The following is a 25,276-nucleotide window of genomic DNA, read 5'->3' on the forward strand; positions in this document are numbered from 1 at the left end:
GTCCGTATGCATTGGACATCCCGCTGTTGAAACCCATCGTCTCAAGCCACGGTCCGGTAGGAGAGGATCGTACATTTTGTCCGTGGTTTGCAACGATGGATGAACCCGTAGTCACGTGGATTTTTTAGAGCCTGGAGCCCCCCCCCCCCTTTTTACTTTAAAAAACTTTTCTACAGGCTTTTAGCAAGCTATCTTAATTGATGTATTTATTGAATAGATGTACGTCATTAACAAAAAATACAAAAACGTATATAGTTTGAAGTACATGTATACTAAATGTCTACATAAAATATTTCAGTTCGGAAACATTACTATGCTCTATAAAATATTCCTGAAAGTGTGTCACGTAAATTCATCTTAAAAAGTAATTAAGTAAGATTAATAATGTTTTTTTTCTAATAAAATTCAATATATGAATGTTGTTTCATGTATACAGTCATGTAGTTTATTCAACAGAGGACTGAACTAAATATATAGCCCTCATCTTAAAACAATTTTAGGATATAATGATACTTCCTATTTGACTTTCTACAGCTTGAGTATTTCTGACGTTTTGTCAGTATATACTTGTTTTATAAGATGTCGAAAAGAGCATTAATTACAGTCTTACAGAATTTGATGAATTTAGCAACTGTAAAGTAAATGTAAAATGTAACACTAAAGTATGTTGACCCTTACTGTATAGTGAAATGAGTAGCTATAACAGTCATACAGGAACATGGGCCTATAATTCAGTTTACCTTCAAATGAGTTATATTCATAACCTTATATTGGAGGGACTTTAGCACTGACCTGCTTTAAACACAAAAATACCATATTTCAATGTAAAAAAAAATCATCGTAGAATTTGACCAAAATTTAACTATTTTAAAAAAATGATTTATGGACAGTTATATACAAAGGTGAAAAACCTGGAAATGGCAAGACCAATGTATGTGGATCCTTCAAGATGTAGAAATGTTCAGCAACAGCAAGACATTAATTCATTGAATTGAAATGAGGGAAAAGGCAATGGATGTGGACCCTTTAAGATATGGAAATGAGCAGCTACAGCTCGACATGAATTCATTAAAATGATGGATGGAAAAATGGGGAATAGGTACACCTGGATGTAATTATAGATGTTGACCCTTCAAGATTTGGAAATGAGAGATACAACTAGACATAAATTGATGGAAACACCTGGAAGACAAGACCGATGGACATTAACCTTCCCAACAGCAAAACCATAGTGGACAACAGTCAATGATCAGGGTTCATATGCATAAAAATTCTAGGAATTTTTCATAAGTCTTATACTTATTCCCAAATCAAATTGCTTAACTAAGAAACATACTTTTAGTTTCATGCATAAAAATTCTAATTGCCTTACTTAGTGCATCTTACCAAAGCATATCACTTCTTGCTTAAAATAAAACGTCACAATGGTGTGACGTCATTGCGGGTTTTGACGATATTGAATCTCCCGTTCTACGTCATCATCATCGTCTGAATATGGCAGAGAAAAAACGTAAACCGAATTGGACAATGGAAGAATGTTTACATCTAACACATTTATTCAACGATAATAAGAAAATTTTGAGGGCTAAATTCGGCGCCGGAGTGACCACTCAAAAGAAGAGGGAAGTATGGAAAAATATTACTGAAGCAATTAATGCAGCCAACCCTTCTAACTTGCGTTTGGACTATAGAAGAAAGTCGAAAAGAAGTGGCATAACATCCACATGAAGGGGAGGGGAGAAATATCTGATTTTAGAAGAAGTTTGCAAAAACAGGTTCTGTGAAATGCTTGGTATGCTTGCAATGTCAGCCATGATGTTTACCGGACCTAAGATACAAGTGATATAAGGGTGATAACTCTATTGTCGGTATTGTAGGCATAATAACGGGATGTAAGCAGTAGATTAGATCTAACTCAAATCCAAAATTAGATATTCCAAGTCAAGAAACTCATAATGTATACAAAATTTATTTTATAAAGTACCAAAGTTACATGTATAAGACTGTACCATAGGACTTTTGGGTCGTTTAAATTCGAATGACAGGTGTCAAAAACTGAAAGAGTAGGTGTAAAATTTGGAAATTATTTTAGCACGGAAAGTTTACGGAAATGCGGACGACCATGGTAATCCATGAAGATTGTTTATTTTGATTTATTAGTATATTATATGCATTTAAGTGTCACTCTGTGTACCCTAATGGCCGGTGCGAGAATATATCCATACCTTTATTTTTATACCCCCCCGCCCCCGCCCAACAATTTCACTTACCGAAAATACTTTACATAATCTAATAAATAGTTGATGTTAAATCCTCTCGCATACTCGCTACATTTACATTGGATCTAACATCTACTTTTAATTAGATTGTGCACACCGCGAAGAACTTTTTCCAAACAAATGCGTAGATCTATGTAATAATGATTTGTTCAGAAACAACAAAAAATCATATACTATAGTGAATTACAATCAGCTCGAAAATTAGCAAGTCATAGTGAAAAAAAAATATTACTATCTCAGCTAAAGTAATCCCCAGTGTTTTTTGATAAAGAAAATGTAACTTTTTTATATAGTTACATGAAATAATGGATATATCTTTTTGAAAGCAACGAAAAACAATTTTTAAATAAAAATAAAATGCTTCAATTTACATAGGTGGAGGACCGGCAGAGAAACCATTAAGTGCATTGTCACAAGCTGTTGAGGAGGTAATTGGTGAGGAAAATGTTTCTATCTGCGGAATATCTGGGGCCTTTGATTCCTCTTTGATGACGTTTAACAATTTCAACAGGGGCATGGAAGACATTCCATCGAGTTCACTGCAAGGGTAAGGCTTTCTTAAGTGTCAGTCAACTGTCACGTCGTTGTCTTTGCTGTCTTGCAGCCATTTTGCTGTGGTAAGCAAAATGCTTAAAAACTTTAGACAAGGTGAAGGGTTGTTTAACTTTAAGCATATTCTAAGACATATAAGTAAGAATAAGAAACATCATGCAATCCACTTACAACGTAAAGTGACGTACTAAGTAAAAAACGTCACTCTGCTTAAGGTAAATCGGCACTTGAGAATATGCTTAGCAGAATAAGAATTTTTATGCATATGAACCCAGGTATGTAACATAATATGATAAATGATTCAAAATCTTTTTTCCTCCAAATCAACTAATCTGATCCTTGATCTTTATTATACTGTACACGTTCACATGGAAATTAATGCCCCCCCCCCCTTTATTTTAGCCTCTTTAGCCCTGCAAGTGTCTAGACTGCTGTATGTAGATGCTTCAAGATGTGGAAAGGAGCTAATACAGCAAGATAGGAATCAGTGGAAAAATCAGGGAAAAATAAACCTGATAGATGTTGACCCTCCAAAATGCATGTCAGAGATACAACTAGACATACATTTGTGGAGACAGCTGGAAGACAAGTCTGATGGACCTTGACCTTTCCAACAGCAAGACTTACCACAGTGAACAACTGTCAATGATCAGGTATGTGACATAATAAATGCTTTTTTTTGCTGAAAAACAACAACAAATGAATATCTGATCCTTGACCTGTATACTAGTAGTACTTTATGCCAAAAAATTTTTTTGCCCCTGTTTTAATTTAGCCCTATTTTCCCTAGAAGCGGGTGAATTTAGAACAGGGTGAATCAAATTTTAAAAAATGTGCATAACTGTGAGCAAATTTACATTGGAACAAATTGTCTATTTAAATCGTTAGAAAATGAAATATTGTATAAGTAGAATTTTTAGCAAGGATTTAATTTTGGCATTATAAGCGAGGGTGCTGACATCGCTTAAATTGAATATCGCTAAAAATTGATTGCGTATTATATGTAATAGCTTCTTTAGTTAGCATTTTAAAATCGCTAAAATTACTTCTCGCTAAAAATAAAATACCAGATTTTAGGTAGAAATCACTAAATTTGCATCTCGCTAAAATTTCCACTCATACGGTAAGACAGATCAAAATAACTTTGAATACAGTATTTTACTTAGAAATCTTTCTTTGTGAATTTATGTTTATACAATCATAAATGCTGAAATTTATGAACTACTGTAGATTCCTAATTATACACGTGGAATTAATTATTGTGTAATTTCGCAAGAAGCACCACCCACGAAATAGAATTACTCCCTTTTATTTTTATGTTGTTGAAATTTACATAAAATCAATTGATCAACCGTCCATTCGCTAATTTTTATTCTTGTAAATTGACGATGAAGAGTCAATTCGCGATAATAAGTACTCACTAAAAATAAGGAATCTACAGTATTTTATAGTATGCTTTGGTGATTTGGTAAAAGTACTCATTAAGAGACTGGATCAAGATGATATTATGTTAGTGTACTTGTTATTTTTAGGGCTGGGACGATAGATATATCAAGATATCGATATATCGTGATATATGTGAGGACGATATGCATATCGATACATATTTAGAAATATCGCCCATGAAAATCTGACTTCTATTTTTCTTTGCTCATTTAACATTTGGGGTTTGATATACAAAGTAAATAAGTTCAATATAAATATAGACATGAAATAAATAATAATTAACACCATTTGAGTAAAATATTTTTGTTTTGCAACATATAAACAACTATTTTGAATAAGTTCATTCTTATTTGACAAGAAATAATTTGTTTATTTCAATGCAAAAAAAGATTTTATAAGCAATTAAACGTATCGTGATACATATCGTATCGTGGCTCAAATATTGTGATACGTATCGATATAGAAAAAGTTGTATCGTCCCAGCCCTAGTTATTTTGAATACCTAAGGTACCAGGTATGTGAATGTTTCCTACATATGTCATTTTGTAAGACACTTTTATTTATTTTATTTCATATTGTTCCTTATTTGGTTATTAATAAATAAACATTTTTTTCCTCATTGACAGAAAAGTAAAGTATTGAAGAGGTATATTCTTGTGATTGTATTTGTAGAAAGAAAAGAATGCAGAAAACCAGATCTGTGAAGCATACACAAGACTGTTTATGATATGGGTGTCTGAGTTGAGAAGAGGGTATGGGGTCTCCCACTCAGACACATGGATTTTCCTTGGATGCTCCGGTTTCCTCCCACATAGACCTTTTTTTTCTCTAATGTAACTATTAAGACAATTATCTTTGAAGATATTCTAATTTAAATATTTTTTTAATCTAATAATAAAGAATGAGTGCACTTAAGTACGTCATTTGGAACCTTTTCGGCTACCCATTTTAAGCTTAACATTACAATATATCGCTAAATTAATCCATGATTGATGTGCACGCATATGCTCTTGATATTTATTTCTAGAATTTTTTGTCATACATATTTCTTTGATTACAGAAAACTTAATTGAAAAGAACATGTAAAAGCCTTAAATTCCGGAAATTTGAACGGGACCACTTTCGAATCTAAGGTATCCCCAAATAGGCGGAGACTTTTAAACCGCATGGTTGTGGAATGTAAACATAAGCTCATATGATTTTTTCGCATTGCGAATTGAAATGGAGAAGAGAGAGATCGTGTTGATTTCATGGTGCACAATTATTAAATGATTCTAATGTTAAGGGATGGGGTAAATGTCTCGCTTTGCAGACCATAATACAGAGGCGACATAAGCCTAGATACATGTACTTACTAATGACACTGTCAATAACAGAATTCTTTCAAAACACCCCTAATGAAAAACATAAAGATTTAAATAAGAGACATATTATCTTCAAACCCTATTAATATTTGCGCAAAAATCTCCCATAGTTTGAAGTTGGAAGTACGATAGATAATGTCACAACAGAGACTTAAACACAAAGAAATTTTCAATGAAAGCGTTAGCGTATCGAACAGCAGAAGGTCACATGAGAAAGGTGATTATAATATCAATCGTTGTTGCTCAGTGACCAGTTAATTTAGTAGCTATCTCGACCCTAGTTTGGGGACATTTTTTTGAAAATTAGATATGAGCCGCAACTTGGCCAACATTGTCCTTTGGATATGTATAAGTTTAAGTTAAAATACATATTCTGTGCAAATAAGAAAAATGGCCAAATTGCGGCTCGATGTAAACAAAGTCGTTGAAAACTGGAATGCACATGAATAACAATAGAAATGAGACAAAACTGTTAGAACCCCGTCTCAAAAGCTAGTGTCATTCGGCATTATTTAATACTTTCATGTAATATAATATACCAAAACCTGCTCTTAAGACATTGTTTAATACCTATAAAACATAAATTTAATGAATTTTGGAATTTGATTTTGCGCAAAACATCGGGATCCAACTCTCATAGCTTAAGTGCACTCATTCTTGTTGATTTTGCTGTAAAGGTTTTTATGCTGGTATTACAATGTTTTCTGAAACTTAGATGTAATCATTACCGGTATTCAATATTAATTAAATTAATTTTTCTGAAATGTACAAATTCTGTCAGCAGCTGTACCAGTTATAACTTGTATAATTAGTAAATTCTGATTATTTACTTGTTGTGCACTTAAATGAAGGTATTATTAATGATGTAACTAAATATGCAGTAAAAGTAATTAACTTTTAATATGACATGATTTGTATTTTTAAAAAATGTAAAAAATTATTTGAAAATGTTATTTTGTGATTTTTAGTGTAACACTGTGGTTTGTTTATGTAAAATTATAAGTGAATGTGGAAAAAAAATGAAAACAAATGAAAAAAATGAAAAGCAAGAGTTAAAAAAAAAGTAAACAAAAACAAAATATTTAACACACACACAAAGATGCAAAAACAAACAAATAAAAAAGAGAAATTGAATGAAAAAAGTATTTTAAAAGGAGAAAAAGAAAAAAAAACACGAAACTTTTAATGCTGCCTGCTTGAATTAACATAATTGCATGTTATTTCAAGCAGAAGGTTCCAAGCCCTTAAAAGCAGAGGAGAAGTTTTGGTACATGTACATCACATTACTGAATGTACATGCACTGCCAATTACCCGGTAATGTAGACACAACTGGCATGAGCTTTTTTATCACCAGAAGATCTTAATTAATTTGGAGTGAACAATGCAATAAATTAAAATTTCATTTATAATTCAGATATCTTCAAATATTTCCATTTCTAATTTTTTTTCTCTGTGATAACTCTTTGAAAGTTGTCGAAGTTTATTTCTTGATAATTCTGCCGGAATGTAAATTAGGCAGGTCGATAGGTCTGGAGCTAAGGAGGCCTAATACGCATGCAAATCTCGTGCGCATCTGTCTCTGTGTCTGACGCTAAGGAGGCAAAATAGGCATGTAAATCTCGTGCGGCTGCCTTTGTGTTTGACGTCAGTGGGCGAGGACTATTGAAATTAGGATGGGAATCTTCCTGTAATTTAAATCTATGTCTGCATTTTTAAAGTCTAAATCTACAATTTAATTTTATTTGACAATGAAATGGAAATATTAGGAATCACTGTCTAGTTAGTAAAGTATGCCAGGGACATCAACAATAGTGGGAAACATGCAAATTATCACATGTAATCCACTATTGTTGATTCCTTAAATAATAACTATAGTAGCAGCTTTATTTCTGAAAAAAAAATATCATTGATTCAAAATAAACACTTTGTATACTAAGAGTAGTTACATGTATACTCTGTATATTCTTGTGAAAAGTCCTTTTTTCAAATTCACATGAAATATGATAAAAACTGAAGCAAAATTGAAAGAAAAGCTTATTCAGAGAATATTTATCCCCCGCTAAAGGGAATAAGAATGTGCTGACCTTGGAATCAGTTTAAGAAGGGCAGGAGGGGCCATAGGGAGTCTTCCCTAGGTCATAAGAAGTTGTGGTATAAAATGTCAAATTGAAATACATGTATCGCCAAATGAAAGTTTTACACACACACACACACACACACACACACTCACACACACACACACACACAATGTATGAATTTATTACCTTGACCTTTTGACATCATAATACATAGGGCTCTTCTTAATAATCCAAAGGAAGTTGTGATATTAACTATCATTGCAAATCCTCAAAGGCTTCTCGAGACATCGTGCAGAAACGAAATTGTTAAAACACAAATTTATGACCTTGAACTTTTTTACATTTTGACCTCAAAATCAATTTGAATCCTCCTTAGGCCATATGGAGTTATCATATAAAATTTCATTGCAACTCAAGGCTTCTCGAGATACTACATTAAAGCAGAAGCGTTATACTGACAGAACTATAGACAGATGGACAGCTAGCCCGATGGATGGACAGACTTTAATTAATATCCCTCTCTTTCAGCGGTGGACCAAAAAAAAAAGAAGAGAGATGGGGGGAGGGGGGTTATGTACCTGTTAGTGGATCTAGATTAGTGACAAATTTAATGATACTTGCAACAGACAAATCATAAAAGTTGATGTAACTGTTATAGAGTGAATAAGTCATTATCAGATATTAGTCTTAATGGACATTTATACACATGCAGTCAAAAGGAACCAAACCTGCAATGTTAATTGTCCCCAGCTTTCATCAAGTACATTGTATTAATTTCGGCCATCTGTCTGTCCATCTTGCTTTATTTCACTCTCGTTTCCACGTGATATCTCTAAAGGTTTTATAAGGAAAATTTTACACAGCAACTCCCCATCTCCCAAGGAAGACCTATTGATTTTGAGGTGAAAAGTTCAAACATCAAGGTCATTGAATCTTCTTGTTTTAGGACTTTTGTTCCATGAGAAATCTTGGAGCTTTTGCAGTGAAAATTATATGATACCATCCTGTACAGTACTTTGTACACTGAATTCGTTTTTGTTTTTTTTTTAATTTTTTTCTCTGGCTTCTCCCTTTCAAAAATGATGTTATACTTCCCTGTTGTTACCAGTCTTGGTAAATGCTTTACATTTTAAAGAACTACAATTTTCGCTTTTAGGTCACCTAAGTAAACTCAGTAAACAATTGCTAATCGTTTTTGTCTGTCGTGCGTCCTGCGTTGACATTTGAACATTTTCAGCTTCTTCTCTGAAACCATCGAACAAATTTCAACCAATTTTGGCATATAGCATCTATGGGTGAAGGGAAACTAAAATTGTGAATTTCATGGTCCCTGCCCCCCAGGGACCTGGGCAAGAGGCCAAAACCACTAAAATTAGTGCAATCTTTAAAAATCTTTACTCTTGGACATCAAGCAGTCAAACTGTTGGTATGATTGTAATCAGCTTTAAGTCCTTTACCAAAATTATGAAACTCATGGCCCCAGGGTCAGGGGTTCTAGTACTAGGGCGGGGCTAAATGGGTTATATAAGGAAAATGCATTTATTTCTTTGCAATTATTCTTTTCTGCTCCTTGGCATTAAATAAACTAACCAAGTGTACAGTTGAGTTAAAAATGACTGCCTCTTCCAAACTTGTGAATTTCATGGCCCCAGGGTGAGGGGTTCTAGTGCTAGGGTGGGGCTATATAGATTATATAGTGAAAATGAATTATTTCTTTGAAATCTTTTCTGCTCCTGAGTATTAAAGAAACTGACCAAGTACATAGTTATATTGAATAAGGCTGCTCTTCCAGAATTGTGAATTTTATGACCTCTGGGTTTGGGTTCTGGTGTGAGGAGGGGGTTCTGTTGGTTCTGAAGTGAAAATGCATAAACCCTTTAATAATCTTTTTTTCTGTACCTGGGTATTAAACCAATGAACTATGTACATAGTTATGAGGATGAAGGATCCCTCTTTAAGATTTATGAAGAAGAGGGTACAGTTTGGGCTTTATTGGGCCCTAAAAAATTAATGTTCTTAAAAAGTTATGATATTGGCTTTAACAAGAGTTGAGTAGATGAATAATTATGATAAATCATTAAAGAATATGGCATGAAGGAAGACTGTTCTGGAAATATGACATCATTAATTTGATACATTTCTAAGTTTACTGCTGAAAAGCCTCAGAAAGACTCATTTTTGTGCTTATTTTCCTTTTAGAAAATAGTCTCTGTCACCGTCGCCCACTACAATTTTTGGGTGTATTATGTAATTTGCTTTGAGAAAATCACATATCTCAAAATCTTTGTGGGCGACGGTAAAAGAGTACTGTAACGACACCGGATAAGCGCACTGGTGTATGACAATTAAGTTAAAATTAATTCTTTTCTCTCTTTACTTCCAAATTCAGGACGAAAATGAAATAAAGACAAGTCTTGTAAAGTTAACAAATAAACGGTTTATTCTGAACACATATTTTATTTCTATAAAACAATAATTCCAAATAAAATAATAAATTTGAAATAAATGCTTGAAACCTACGTATTTTGTAATTGTTCTTATATTGGGACTGGTAAATTGAACCAGTAATTGAAATTACAACGGATAAAATATCCGTAAATTAACTGTAGTAATTTCAGACCGTTAGATCACGGTAAACAGCTCAGCAAATAGCTGTAAATAAACCTACTTATTTATAACAAACCATGACCAACTCCATCCCAATATTCTAAAGTCTTAATCCCGAATTAAATGTAATAAAATTTACAAACTAAAATAACACACCTTTCTAGAACTCAAAAACAGTCAAAATGCTAGTTGTCTGCTACAACTCGTCGTTATACGTAGTAAAATGACATCATGAAACGCGACCAATGAAAAGCGTCGCGTAAATTACACCAACCAATGAAAAACGTAACAGGATGCTCTAGTTCCCACATCAAATTCTCACACTTACGAGAAAATAATAAAAATAGAAATAACATTTATTTCTTAACTCTAATTACTTCTAGTATCATTAAATGTCTATACAAGAATTAACAATAAATTAACAATAAATTATAATCGAAAAATAGCGCTCGTTAAACTTCGTAAACAAATACCGCATTGCATTCTGGGAGTCGGCCATTACTAAAAGAATCAACAACATGTGGTCCTAACAATAAAGCAAAAATACGTATAAATAGTGGATTACAGGTAATTATACATAAATAATAGTGATCTTTACTCAGTACACAAATTATTCAACACATCTTTTATACTCGTAACAACAAAACATGCATACATAAACAAACAGCGCAATCAAACTTTCGGGGGCGATGTCAAAAGAGAAAATAATGTACAAGTACATTCTAGCATAAGTATCAATAAATACATCGTAGTCCTATTCTTACATTTTGCCCCTCTTTAAAAAAATGTCCAAGTCCCTTTGGACTATCATATACAATAAAACAACATTATTAAAAAGCAAATACCGTGGAATTACAAGTCACTGTAATAACAGAAGAGGAATCAACTGCGGATCTATGTACAATAGAAAATCACATGAGGTATTCAGCTTATCAATCATACAACTGGTATGTATAAAATCAAGATTCTTTTTCTTAATGTAATACATCATGAACCATCACAAAATTCTCATGTCAACATGCACCATATGCACTCTTACAACCAATAACATACAGTTTCAAATTTATGTATCAAACACATACATGTACATAAAATTTAAATATTTATGTCAGCAATTTAACAAGCAAAATGTCAACAATCAACAATATGATTCTTGCAGAAACAACAGATTACAAGAGACTCATATCAAGAAGAAACAGGAATACACAAACAGAGTGTCGAGTTAACATTTCAATTGTAATTAAAATTTACTGATGTACAACATTATACTCTGAATTCATGTAAAATGTTTCATGCTTATAAAAAAAACATTTCATACTTCCAATTAAGTGAACAACAACTGATGGATCAAACCCATTTCAAGAATGCTAATGAATGTACAATAATGCCATTTTTATGTTCCCCAAACGAAGTTTGGGAACATATTGTTTTTACTTTTTCTGAATTTTTTCTTTGTTCTCCGGTACTTTTTTGTCCGCGAGTGTTCTCGTAAACTACTCATCCGATCTAGGTTAAACCTTTTTAGGGTCACTAGGTATGTTATGTAGATGTGCGGAACGAAGGTCATTTTGCGCGCACGTGCGTGCAGGTGCGCGCACGTGTAACACGTGAAATGACCAATATAATAGATTTAGCCGTAACTTTTTAAATATTGGATGAAATGCTTTGAAACTCATAATATAAGGATATAATAGTAGTATAGACATGATGACATGGTCAAAATAGCAAGATCTCACGCGCATGCAGGTGCCCTTCGCTGCGATTGGCTGAAACTTAAAGTCTAAATATCTATTTTGTTTTCTGACAAAATCCTTTGAAATTTTGAACATAGTCTTACATTATGAAGATCTACAGCATGATATATAAGAATAATCATGAACGCACACACATGCACGTGTGCTGCAATCTGATTGGCTCAAACTTTAAATGCCTAAAACTTTCTTGGTTCTCAATAATACAGGGTGAAATTTCAAATATGAATAGATATAATGATTGCCTACATTCTACTACTATCAAAAGTAAATACATGGACGTGCATGCACATGCGACCGCACACAATGTATTAAAAGACAGTATACTTGAGTGTTTGATGTTCATGCAGAATTAAGAACTTCTAAATGTCAAGACATGTAACATACTGAAGCATGCAGATCTTTTTACCCTTGACCTTGAAACTTAGGTCAAGGTCACTGGTAACCTGAATAAAATGTTGATATTAACTATTTACCAAAATCACCTTGACCTATGAACTTGAAATCGACCTTAACCTTTGTCCTTGACCCAAGGGTAAAAAGAAACATGAAGTACATGTACATGTATCTAGAAACACCTTTCAGAGTTTATTTCGGTTGACAGGTTAGAAGTTGAAGAGGTGGTGGTTTTTAATGACCTTGACCTTTCATCCAAATGTCACAATCAATCTTAAGTTCTTGGAATAAGATACACGATTCAACTCCAACGTTAAATAGGTTAAGAATAAAAATAACCCCCCATCCCCCCCAACACACAAACAAATCAAATTAATGGCAACGTAGAGAATCACTGTTAAACTCAAATAACACCTCGGACCCACATAAAATTTCAGGAAAACTGCAGAAAAGAGCTCGAGGAAAGTGTATTAAAATATTTCATTTGTGTTTCCAAAGTATATAGAAATTATCAATTTATACAGAAAAAATTACAAATCCTGTCGTGTTTAAAATTAAAGTGCAGATGACCAAAGTTGGCATATAAGCCTTTTATAGCCTATTTATTCAGATGTCGTTAATAGCATTCGATTCTACTGATTTGAAATAATATTTTAATACCAAGCATCCTTTGTTTAATTTACCTTTGAAATTTATTTGAATTTTTTTTTAGAATTACGCAATCCCCAGAAATAGCGATTTTCGGTATATTAAAAAATCAATATACATGTACGCTCCTTCGTAAAATAATCAGATATTTGCATTCATGAAAAAAATATTAATAAGAAGGTGTTAAACAATATAGGTCACATTAGCTGACACGAATGTCTTTTTAAACATTTCTTGTAAAACCCAGAGAGTAGCCCCCTATGCATTGGAAAAAATGAATAGTTCCGGTCAAAAAACCTTTATATATTTATTTACAAAGTATATAAAATTTACCAGGCACAGGTATCAGAGTTGTCGAAATGGCCTGAGAGGAAATATTAAAAAAAATTCTGAACAGAAAGGAAAATCCCTTTTCCATGTATGGAACTACTATTGAATATAACCAACCCCGAGCCCGATCTTAAAAACACGGTAGTAGAAAATTAGAATTTCGCTGTTTTATTAATTTTTTTGCTTTTAACTTCTTTTCTTGAAGCCAAATGATATGAAAACACTCAAGAAGGTGAAAAGACTTCATATTGTCATCTGAATTAAAATCAAAATTGTAATCTGAACAATTAGTCTCCTTATTATGTTCCCCAAACGAAGTTTGGGAACATATTGTTTTTACTTTTTCTGAATTTTTTCTTTGTTCTCCGGTACTTTTTTGTCCGCGAGTGTTCTCGTAAACTACTCATCCGATCTAGGTTAAACCTTTTTAGGGTCACTAGGTATGTTATGTAGATGTGCGGAACGAAGGTCATTTTGCGCGCACGTGCGTGCAGGTGCGCGCACGTGTAACACGTGAAATGACCAATATAATAGATTTAGCCGTAACTTTTTAAATATTGGATGAAATGCTTTGAAACTCATAATATAAGGATATAATAGTAGTATAGACATGATGACATGGTCAAAATAGCAAGATCTCACGCGCATGCAGGTGCCCTTCGCTGCGATTGGCTGAAACTTAAAGTCTAAATATCTATTTTGTTTTCTGACAAAATCCTTTGAAATTTTGAACATAGTCTTACATTATGAAGATCTACAGCATGATATATAAGAATAATCATGAACGCACACACATGCACGTGTGCTGCAATCTGATTGGCTCAAACTTTAAATGCCTAAAACTTTCTTGGTTCTCAATAATACAGGGTGAAATTTCAAATATGAATAGATATAATGATTGCCTACATTCTACTACTATCAAAAGTAAATACATGGACGTGCATGCACATGCGACCGCACACAATGTATTAAAAGACAGTATACTTGAGTGTTTGATGTTCATGCAGAATTAAGAACTTCTAAATGTCAAGACATGTAACATACTGAAGCATGCAGATCTTTTTACCCTTGACCTTGAAACTTAGGTCAAGGTCACTGGTAACCTGAATAAAATGTTGATATTAACTATTTACCAAAATCACCTTGACCTATGAACTTGAAATCGACCTTAACCTTTGTCCTTGACCCAAGGGTAAAAAGAAACTTGAAGTACATGTACATGTATCTAGAAACACCTTTCAGAGTTTATTTCGGTTGACAGGTTAGAAGTTGAAGAGGTGGTGGTTTTTAATGACCTTGACCTTTCATCCAAATGTCACAATCAATCTTAAGTTCTTGGAATAAGATACACGATTCAACTCCAACGTTAAATAGGTTAAGAATAAAAATAACCCCCCATCCCCCCCCCAACACACACACAAACAAATCAAATTAATGGCAACGTAGAGAATCACTGTTAAACTCAAATAACACCTCGGACCCACATAAAATTTCAGGAAAACTGCAGAAAAGAGCTCGAGGAAAGTGTATTAAAATATTTCATTTGAGTTTCCAAAGTATATAGAAATTATCAATTTATACAGAAAAAATTACAAATCCTGTCGTGTTTAAAATTAAAGTGCAGATGACCAAAGTTGGCATATAAGCCTTTTATAGCCTATTTATTCAGATGTCGTTAATAGCATTCGATTCTACTGATTTGAAATAATATTTTAATACCAAGCATCCTTTGTTATGTTCCCCAAACGAAGTTGGGGAACATATTGTTTTTACTCTGTTTTTTATTATTATTATTATGTTCCCCAAACGAAGTTGGGGAACATATTGTTTTTACTCTGTTTCTTATTATTATTATTCTTATTCTTATTATTATTTTTCTTCCTGGGAAAATTTTGTCCGCGAGTGATCTTGTAAATTACACATCCGACTTAGGTGAAACCTTTTTAGGGTAAGTAGGCATGTTATGTAGATTTGCGGAATCAAGGTCATTTTGCGCGCACGTGCTTGCAAGAGCGCGCACGTGCAAAACTTAAAATGACCAATATATAATGGATATAACCGTAACTTCTCTATTTTGTGACGAAATATTTTGAAACTTATAATGTAAGGATATATTAGTAGCATGCACAAGATGACACGGTCAAAATAGCAAGATCGCACGCGCATGCACGTGTGCTTCGCTCTGATTGGCTGAAACTAAAGTCTCAATATCTTTTTTGTTTTTTGATAAAATCATTTGAAATTTTGAACATAGTCATACATTAGGGAGATCTACAGCCTGTTATATAAGATTTATCATGAAAGCATGTGCATGCACATGTGCTTGCAAGAGCTCGCACGTGCAACACGAGAAATGTCCAATATAATTGATACAGACGTAACTATTTAAATTATTGATGAAATGCTTTGAAACTCATTTTATAAGTATATATTAGAAGCATAGACAAAATGACATGGTCAAAAAAGTAAGATCTCACGCGCATGCGCGTGCGCTTCGCTCTGAATGGCTGAAACTAAAGCCTCAATATCTTTCTTGTTTCTTGTCATAATCCTTTGAATTTTGAACATAGACCTACATTATGAAGATCTACAGCATGATATATAAGAATTTTCATGAAAGCATGCGCATGCCCGCGTGCTGTAATCTGATTGGCTGAAACTTTAAATAGCTATATCTACTTTGTCTTTTGACGAAATGCTTTGAAATTTAAAACATTATCATGCATTAGGATATCCTACAATATGATATAGAAAACAATCATGAAATCACGAGCATGCACGTGTGCTGCAATCTGATTGGCTTAAACTTGAAAAAGCTATAACTCCCTTGTTTTTCAACCAAACAGGATGGGATTTAGAATATAGATAGATATAAGGGACTCCTTCAAGAAGGTATGGTCATCATGCACGTGCACGCACGTGCGTGCATTTGGAACGAGTGAAATGAAAAATACACTTGAAATAGTGATTTTTCATACTTTTGGACTGAATGCTTTAATATATTGTATATTAAAATATGTAGATAGTGTAGAAAAGATGATATGATCATAACGCACATGCATCCACATGCGCACGGGTGCAATGCTAAAATTTGAATATAATTGGTAACCTTCTGAGAAAACGTTGTTAAAGTCAAAATGCACAGAGTTTGTCTTATTTAATGAAGCTTACAGGGAATATGGCACCAAAAAGGAGTTGGGGAGCGTTTGGGGAACATCTGTAACGGTCCCCGTTACAATTAGCACTAGTTTTTCTTCTTCTTCCTGGGTACTTTTTTGTCCGCGAGTGATCTTGTAAACTGTTCGTCCGAAGTAGGTAAAACCTTTTTAGGGTAAGTAGACATGTTATGTAGATTTGCGGAATCAAGGTCATTTTCCGCGCACGTGCTTGCAAGAGCGTGCACGTGCAACACGTGAAATGACCAGTATAATAGATATAGCCGTAACTTTTCTATTTTTGACTATATGCTTTGAAACTCATAATATAAGTATATATTAGTTGTATATGCATAATGACATGTTCCTCGCGCACGTGCTTGCAAGAGCGCGCACGTGCAACACGTGAAATGACTAATATAATAGATATAGCCGCAACTTTTCTATTTCTTGATGAAATGCTTTGAAACTCATAATATAAGGATATATTAGTAGTATAGACATGATGACATGGACAAAATAGCAAGATCTCACGCGCATGCACGTGCGCTTCGCTCTGATTGGCTGAAACTAAAGTCTCAATATTTTTCATGTTTCTTGTCATAATCTTTTGAAATTTTGAACAAAGTCTTAAATTATGAAGATCTACAGCATGATATATAAAAATTTTCATGAAAGCATGCGCATGCGTGCGTGCTGCAATCTGATTGGCTGAAAATTTAAATGGCTATATCTCCTTTGTTTTTTGACGAAATGCTTTGAAATTTAAAACATAGTCATGCAGTAGGATATCCTACAATACGATATAGAAAGAAAATCATGAAATCACGCGCATGCACGTGTGCTGCAATTTGATTGGCTGAAACTTTAAATGGCTCTATTTATTTTGTTTTTTGACGAAATGTTTGGAATTTTAAATATAGTCATTCATTAAGATATCCTTCAATACGATTAAGATAAAAAAAAATCATGAAATCATGCGCATGCATGTGTGCTGCAATCTGATTGGCTGAAACTTCAAATGGCTATAACTCCCTTGTTTTTTAAGCAAACAGGATGGGATTTAGAACATAGATAAATATAAGGGACTCCTACAAGAAGGTGTATTCATCATGCACTTGCTTGCACGTGCGTGCACGTGAAATGAGTAAAATTAAAAATACACTTGAATGAGAGTATTTTTTAATACTTTTGGATAACATCTTTGATATCAAGTATATTAAAATATATAGATAGTGTAGACAAGATAATATTGTCGTTACGCACATGAACACGCATACAATGCTTAAATTTAAATATATTTTGTATTCTTCTGGGAAGACCTTGATAAGTTTAAATTCCATTAAGTATTTCTTATTTAATAGAGATTACAGGGAATATGACACCAAAAGGGAGTTGGGGAGCGTTTGGGGAACATCTGTAACGGTCCCCGTTACAATTAGCACTAGTTTAATTTACCTTTGAAATTTATTTGAATTTTTTTTTTAGAATTACGCAATCCCCAGAAATAGCGATTTTCGGTATATTAAAAAATCAATATACATGTACGCTCCTTCGTAAAATAATCAGATATTTGCATTCATGAAAAAAATATTAATAAGAAGGTGTTAAACAATATAGGTCACATTAGCTGACACGAATGTCTTTTTAAACATTTCTTGTAAAACCCAGAGAGTAGCCCCCTATGCATTGGAAAAAATGAATAGTTCCGGTCAAAAAACCTTTATATATTTATTTACAAAGTATATAAAATTTACCAGGCACAGGTATCAGAGTTGTCGAAATGGCCTGGGAGGAAATATTAAAAAAAATTCTGAACAGAAAGGAAAATCCCTTTTCCATGTATGGAACTTCTATTGAATAAGTTCATTTTGATTGGTTAGGTATTGGCGTGATACCCTTAGTCGACTTTAACCCTGCCTTGTCGTCGGAATAAAACCAACTTTGAGCCCGAGGTTAAAATAAGTAGAGAAATAAAATGTGAATCGATATATTAAAAATATGACATATGCTTGAAAAATGGTAAATTTATATATGTATTTTTTTCTTTGATTCGCGGGATAGAAAGATATGTTAATCGCTTAATCAACATGCCATAATCATCTTGCATATGCATGTACATGTACGTGTGCGCGCATGCAAAACGTTAAACAATATATCGTTGATAGTTGATATCATTGTAACTTTTATATTCTTAAATGAAATCTTGGGATACTTAGCATATTTATAAAAGGTCTTAGAGGAATAAGGCACGATAAGGGACATGGGGAGCGTTTGGGGAAAATCTGTAACGGTCCCCGTTACAATTAGCACTAGTTCACTAATCTATTTGTGTATATATATGTTGCCAAAAATAATGTACAGAAAAAATAATAGGTATATTTTACTTTAATTCTCAGTTAAGAAAACTTTTACATTACTGATCTATTACCTACTGTGTTATTACCTATTTAAAATCTTCTGGTCTTCTTTCTGTCAGGGGAGAAAAGATGCTGCAAAGGAGAGGAATGGCTATTGGCGTGAGAAGGACTCCTAGGTCGTGGTCGTTGGCGCGCTGGCTGGTATACGACCGACTTCACAGCTGGTGGGGGAGGGGACTTCCTTCTACGCACAGTCTGGGGCCTCTCACCTTCTCCAGGACCAAGGTGGATGCTTCTCAAAATTGTTATAGTCATAATGGCTGTATCCACATACAGGGCATCTGTAAGGCCATTCATCAAAAGTAAGATGCTTAGAATACATATGTCATAATAGGTAGTGGCGCTCTCCTCTAAAGTTGCACAAGCAACACTCCCACACTCTCCCTCTCTTTCCGGCTGAAACAATCTCAGACATCTTGGAAATCTGTAAAAAAAATAACTGCACAATATAAGTACAGTAATACTGAATGTAAAACATGTAAACTTTCATGTAAAACATTTTTAAACATGTATAATCATCACACATGTACAATAGCATTATCAATAATATCCACCCTTCCATCCCCATTTTTGTAAAGTAGTAACATTGGTCATGATTTGTTGTCTAACTCACTATGACACATATATTTTGAAAGGATAACAAATCCTTTAATTCTTTTAAAAACTTTATTCATACAGTATGCATCATAACTATAACTGGACAGTATTATTTTACTGTAGACGTGTTTTGTTTTTCAAATTCTCTGACAGCCTCAGTGCCCACTTTGGTGGTGTACTTCCAATGTATGGCAGTAGCTTGTTATGATTGACAATTTTACACTCGCCACGAGCATCAAATTGAATTTCAAACACAAGGTCACTTAAAACTTTAACGAGGCCCGATCTACTTGATCTGCGCATATGTTTTAACGCAGCGTCGACTCAGGCACGTCACAATACCCTTGACTGCCGTCACAATTGAACACAATAACGTCACAGTTAAAATGACGTCAAATTGCGCTAAAATGTTTCGCTGATCTTGCTTACTGGTAGCTCTATAGAATATGCATTGAAAGCTGGCATTTCTATTAATTTTTTTTTAAATATTCAAATTAATAAACAACCTTGGAACCTAATTAATTTTGAGGGATTAATTTTTTGGTACAGATTCATTAATTTTATTCTGTTTTATTTCAATTTGTGAGTTTAAAAAACAAACACTGCAACTAAAAGTAAACGATTTTAGTCTTTCTGTTCGAACATGTTGAAGTGTTTATGCACACTCTTTTTATTGTGGACTTATATATGCATGAATCTTCAGTTTTAAAAAATAAAATAAGTCTATAAATCATTTAAATTGAACCGCCAAAATATTTTATTTTTCTATATATTACATGATATTAGTAAAAATTGCAATTTTGTCGCCCTTACCCCCCCCCCCCCCCCACCTTCCCTCCTCCCTCTACCCCTTTTTTTCCACGTAAAAAAACGTCGCGTGTTAAGAGAAAAATAAAGCATGGCGAGAAAATTATTTCATAATGTAAGAATTATTTTTATTAGAAACTATTACATTATTGTAATCGTTTGTTGGCGTTATGTAAACCCATTGCGACCTATAAAATACGAAGTTGGATAGAAAAAATCCAAATTTTGTGTTTTGACATGCCCACTTTTCACTGCAATAAAGGCTACCTCCAATTTTCTTTTCATTTTTTATAAGAAGAATGAAAATTGCATGATATATGTGAAAAACAAAGAATTTCATCATGTATTTTTTTTTAATTTGTAAATTTCTTTGTTTATTGAATAGTTTTAGTATATAATTGTGTATAAACACACGAAAAATGGTCCATATCTTGACAGTGCCCCCATTTCACTACAATAAAGGCAAGGTAACAAAATTTCATTCTAATTTTTCTAAGCATAAAACATACAAGTATATTTCCAAGAATTAAAATTTTTTATCATTCCGTTTTCGTAATTTTCAACTAGATCGGGCCTCGTTAAGTACAACAAAAGGTCCTATGTAAGCTTTTCTCAACTTCGGACATTCTCCCTCTTTGACTTTTTCATTGAGTAACCATACAATGTCTCCAGCTGCATATTTATGAACCAGCACTTTCGAATTATAGATATCTCTTTGTCGTTTTGTAGATTGGTACAGATGTTTCCTGGCAACTTCATGGGCATGGTAAAGTTTGGATCGTATTTCTTCAACAAAATCTCCATAAGACGAAATTTCTTCTCCACTGGAAGCTAAAGAGTGATGTGTTGCCTCGTATGGCATTTGGATCTCTCGACCAAACATCAGTAAGTTAGGGGTAAGTCCCGTTGATTCATGACAGGTTGATCGATAGGCTGATGTAAGGCAGTTGAGATAAAGATCCCATTCTTCATGGTCATCTACTATGAAAGCTTTAATCATTCGAATAAGAGTACGATTGAATCTTTCGACCATCCCATTACATTTCGGATTACGTGCCGTTGTTCTAGTTTTCTTGATATGCAACAAAGAGCACAACTCTTTGAATATACATGATTCATAATTACGACCTTGGTCTGAGTGAATAATCAGAGGACATCCATATCTAGTGATGATCTCGTTTAGTAGAACCTTCGCTGTTACAGCAGCTGTTTGGTCAGGAACAGGAAACGCTTCTGCCCATTTAGTAAAATAATCCATTATTACAAGTATGTAACGATTTCCTCTTTTTGTAACAGGTAATGGGCCAATAAAATCAGTGGCAAGACATTCCCATGGAGCACCATATGACATCGTTCCAAGAAGAGCCTTAGGTTTTTGTACTGGAGGTTTGTTCATAGAGCAGTTTTCACAAGATTTTACAAATATCCGGACCTCCTCTCTTAATTCAAACCAGTAAAAATGCCTAGTGATTCTGAATTTAGTCTTCTTAATGCCCAAATGTCCAGACAAAAGTGAGCAATGACACATGTCGAGAATTTCTTTCTTCATGCATTTGGGAACTATAAACTGTTCTATGGTTTCACCAAGTGTTGTAGTACTACATTTGTACAAAACATCATTCTTGACAACTAATTGGTCCCATAAACTCAGATAATGTCTTGTAGTAGTTGAGAAGGAAATTGCTTCTTCTTTCTTAGGCCTTTCATTCTTTATTTTCCATTGTAGAACTGGAGAAATATCAGGGTCTTTAATTTGAGCGGTTTGCAGTGCTGCAGAGGAATATTGACTATGCCAGACAGTACAGTCAGATAATGCAGATTCCTTATTCTTTTGTCTGGTAGTGACCTTCCTTGCGACCACATCTGATTGTTCAGGAGACAAAGGTATGGGAATTAAATTTTCTGCTCTCAGTCGGCACTTCTTACAAGGTCCACATTTGAGTGTGTCCATATTTTCTGATGAAGAACAAGTGCAGTCTCTTGGGTTAGGACATCTGGATAAACTATCAGCATTTCCATGTTTTGTTCCTTGTCTGTATTCGACTTCAAAATTATAAGCAGAAAGGATTTCTATCCATCGAGCAACTCGGCCCTTTGGTTCTTTTAGTTTGAAAAGCCACACCAAAGCCTGGTGGTCAGACCTGACTAAAAATGAATGACCAAGTAAATATTGTCGAAAATATTCTACGAAATACTTCACAGCTAAAAGTTCTTTATCTGTTACACAGTAGTTTCTCTCTGCTTTGTTAAGTGTTCTGCTGGCATAGGCTATAACTCGCTCACGACCATCTTGATATTGGCTAAGTACTGCTCCTATTCCCACGTCACAGGCGTCTGTGTCTAAAATGAATTGTCCATGATTAGGATCAGGGTATCCCATAATTTCTGGCCCTGTTAAAATTATTTTAAGTTTCTTGAAAGATTCTTCACACTCTGAGGTCCATTGAAAAACTTCATTCTTTCTTGTCAAATTGGTAATTGGCTTGGCAATCATAGAAAAGTCCCTAATAAATCTCCTGTAATAGGATGCCATTCCCAGAAACTGTCGTACCTCTGTAACATTTTTCGGGGTTAACCAATTAATAATTTTTTCAACATTCTGCATGTCTGGTAATATCCCCTTTGCGTTCACTTTGTGACCAAGAAATTTTACTTCAGGTTGGAAAAATTCACACTTCTCTGGTTTAAGTTTCAGTTTTGCCTCTCTAAGTCTCTGTAATACTTGTTTAACTCGATCGACATGCTGGTCAAAAGTTTTACTAAAGATAATGACATCGTCCAAATATATTAAACAAGTTTCCCATTGAAGTCCATTAAAGGCCAATTCCATGACTCGCTGAAATGTAGCTGGGGCGTTTGTCAAACCAAAAGGCATAGTTACATATTCAAAATGCCCATATTTGGTGACAAATGCAGTCTTTGGAATATCTTGTTCTTTGACTTTGACATGGTGATAACCAGATGTAAGGTCTAAAGTTGTAAATAAAGTACCGTAATTTCGGGAATATAGGTCGATACTTTTTTTCTCAGAACCGCTGGGGTCGACCAATATTCAGAATTCGACCTATTTAAGGCTCAAGTTTACGAAAAATGCCCCCAAATCAGTAAAATTTACGCCAATTTCAAAGCAAATCTGTGCCACTTTCGTAACTTTTTTGATTATTTTCGCAAAAAAATTAATGCTCCAGTAAACAATAAAATATTTATTCTATAGCTTTCTTACAAAATAAGTTACATTAATTATCTGTTGATGACAAAGGAAAACAACGTTGCTATATCTATATTAAATAATTCCTCAACGTATTATCTATTAACATCATGCGGTATCCATCTTGTGAAGTTAGGAAGTCGCGATTTTGTACTAAAAGTAAAACCGCAACCGTATCCAAATTTAAAATACGGAAAATTTTCACGATCACAACTGTTGTGTTCTTACCATTTATTAGTAGCGATAAATTGAAATAGTATATCAAATATTTTTTATTGTCTTATGTTTATTTAAATGTAAAACGAGTGAAATAATCAATTCAATTCCTAAATTTAATTAAAAAAAAAAGAAGTCATTACTGTTTTTTTTTTTTTTTTAAATATTAATTAATTATTTACCGGTATACACAGATTGGCTTCTAACAGAATTTTAATTGTCTGACAGATAAAGGGATTTACCGTACACTGTGTACGCAAAGGTGTTTAACACCTGTGTTCACTGTTGGTTTAAATGCCTGCGGGGCATGATTAAGAAACCCACGTGCCATTATAGGGTATTAGTGTTACACATCATTGAACAAACAATGTCGTGAAATTCGTGTTGAAAGTCAAATTGTGAATGTACTCTCAATTAAAATTTATAAATTAAACTTATAGAGTGTTAATATGATTTCAATTCTTTACTGTTGCTTGATATATACATTCAATGGTCATTTGCGTGTTTTAGCAAATCCCTGGAGAAGAAAAATAAAAATGGCGGACATCGAAGTAATTGTCGTCCACCGGTAAATAATGTTTGAGTAAAATTTATTAGGAATGTGTCCAAGTTGTTCTGAAATTGGAATTACTATTCTTTGGTCTCGGGTATCTCCCGATTTATAGCTGTAAAATAATAACGTATTTACGTGTTATTTATGCCTCTGATTTAACAACTGTGTGAAACTACGGAGGCATTGAACAGGCAAGTTGGAGAAGAATAAGTAGTTACACAATACAAAGAAGTTTTAACTACATTTTTTTTTTTTACAAAACAGTATTTAATTGCTGTACTCATTAAAATACCTGTTTATTTTCTTGATACGTTCATGTCACGGAATAACCCCGATAATTTTAGGGGTTTACCTGTTCTGATACGTTTTATCTGCGTTAAAATCTTAAGAAAACGGGAAAAAAAGCCTCGTCCTATATAGTAAGTTTGACCTATCTTAGGATTTTTCAAAATTTAAGGCTGAAAATGAGCCTTTCGACCTATATACCCCATCGACCTATATTCCCGAAATTACGGTAGATCCTGCCACAGAATCTAAACAGTCCTGAATTCGAGGTAAAGGAAAAGCATCTTTGGTTGTCACACTATTAAGTTTTCTGTAATCAACGCATACTCTTAATTTTCCATTTTTCTTTCTAACAAGTACTAATGGTGAGGCCCAAGGGGAAGTTGATGGTCTGATGATCCCCTTGTCTTGCAACTGCATGATGGCTTCTCTTTCTTCACCGGCAAGAGCGATAGGGACTCTGCGTGGTGGTTGTTTGAGAGGTGGTTGCTTCCCAGTGTTTATTTCATGTTCTGCAATATCAGTATTTCCTAAATCCCATTCGTTTCTGGAAAACACATCTTGGTAATTAAGAAGTAGCTTT

The 25,276-nt window shown here is 33.8% G+C and overlaps 1 long non-coding RNA gene across 1 annotated transcript; it reads left to right on the forward strand.

Annotated features, from left to right (window-relative positions):
- Positions 1–10,625: 10,625 nt before the first annotated feature.
- LOC134269156 (uncharacterized) lies at positions 10,626–19,225 on the forward strand. The gene is made up of 3 exons (XR_009992513.1): positions 10,626–10,894; positions 11,487–11,541; positions 19,087–19,225. It is a non-coding gene; the product is annotated as an uncharacterized LOC134269156 (long non-coding RNA).
- Positions 19,226–25,276: the final 6,051 nt, after the last annotated feature.

The sequence above is a fragment of the Saccostrea cucullata genome, unplaced genomic scaffold, assembly GCF_032062105.1.
Source record: "Saccostrea cucullata isolate Sc308-1 unplaced genomic scaffold, CSIRO_AGI_Scuc_v1 ctg9091, whole genome shotgun sequence".
Lineage (NCBI taxonomy): Eukaryota > Metazoa > Mollusca > Bivalvia > Ostreida > Ostreidae > Saccostrea > Saccostrea cuccullata.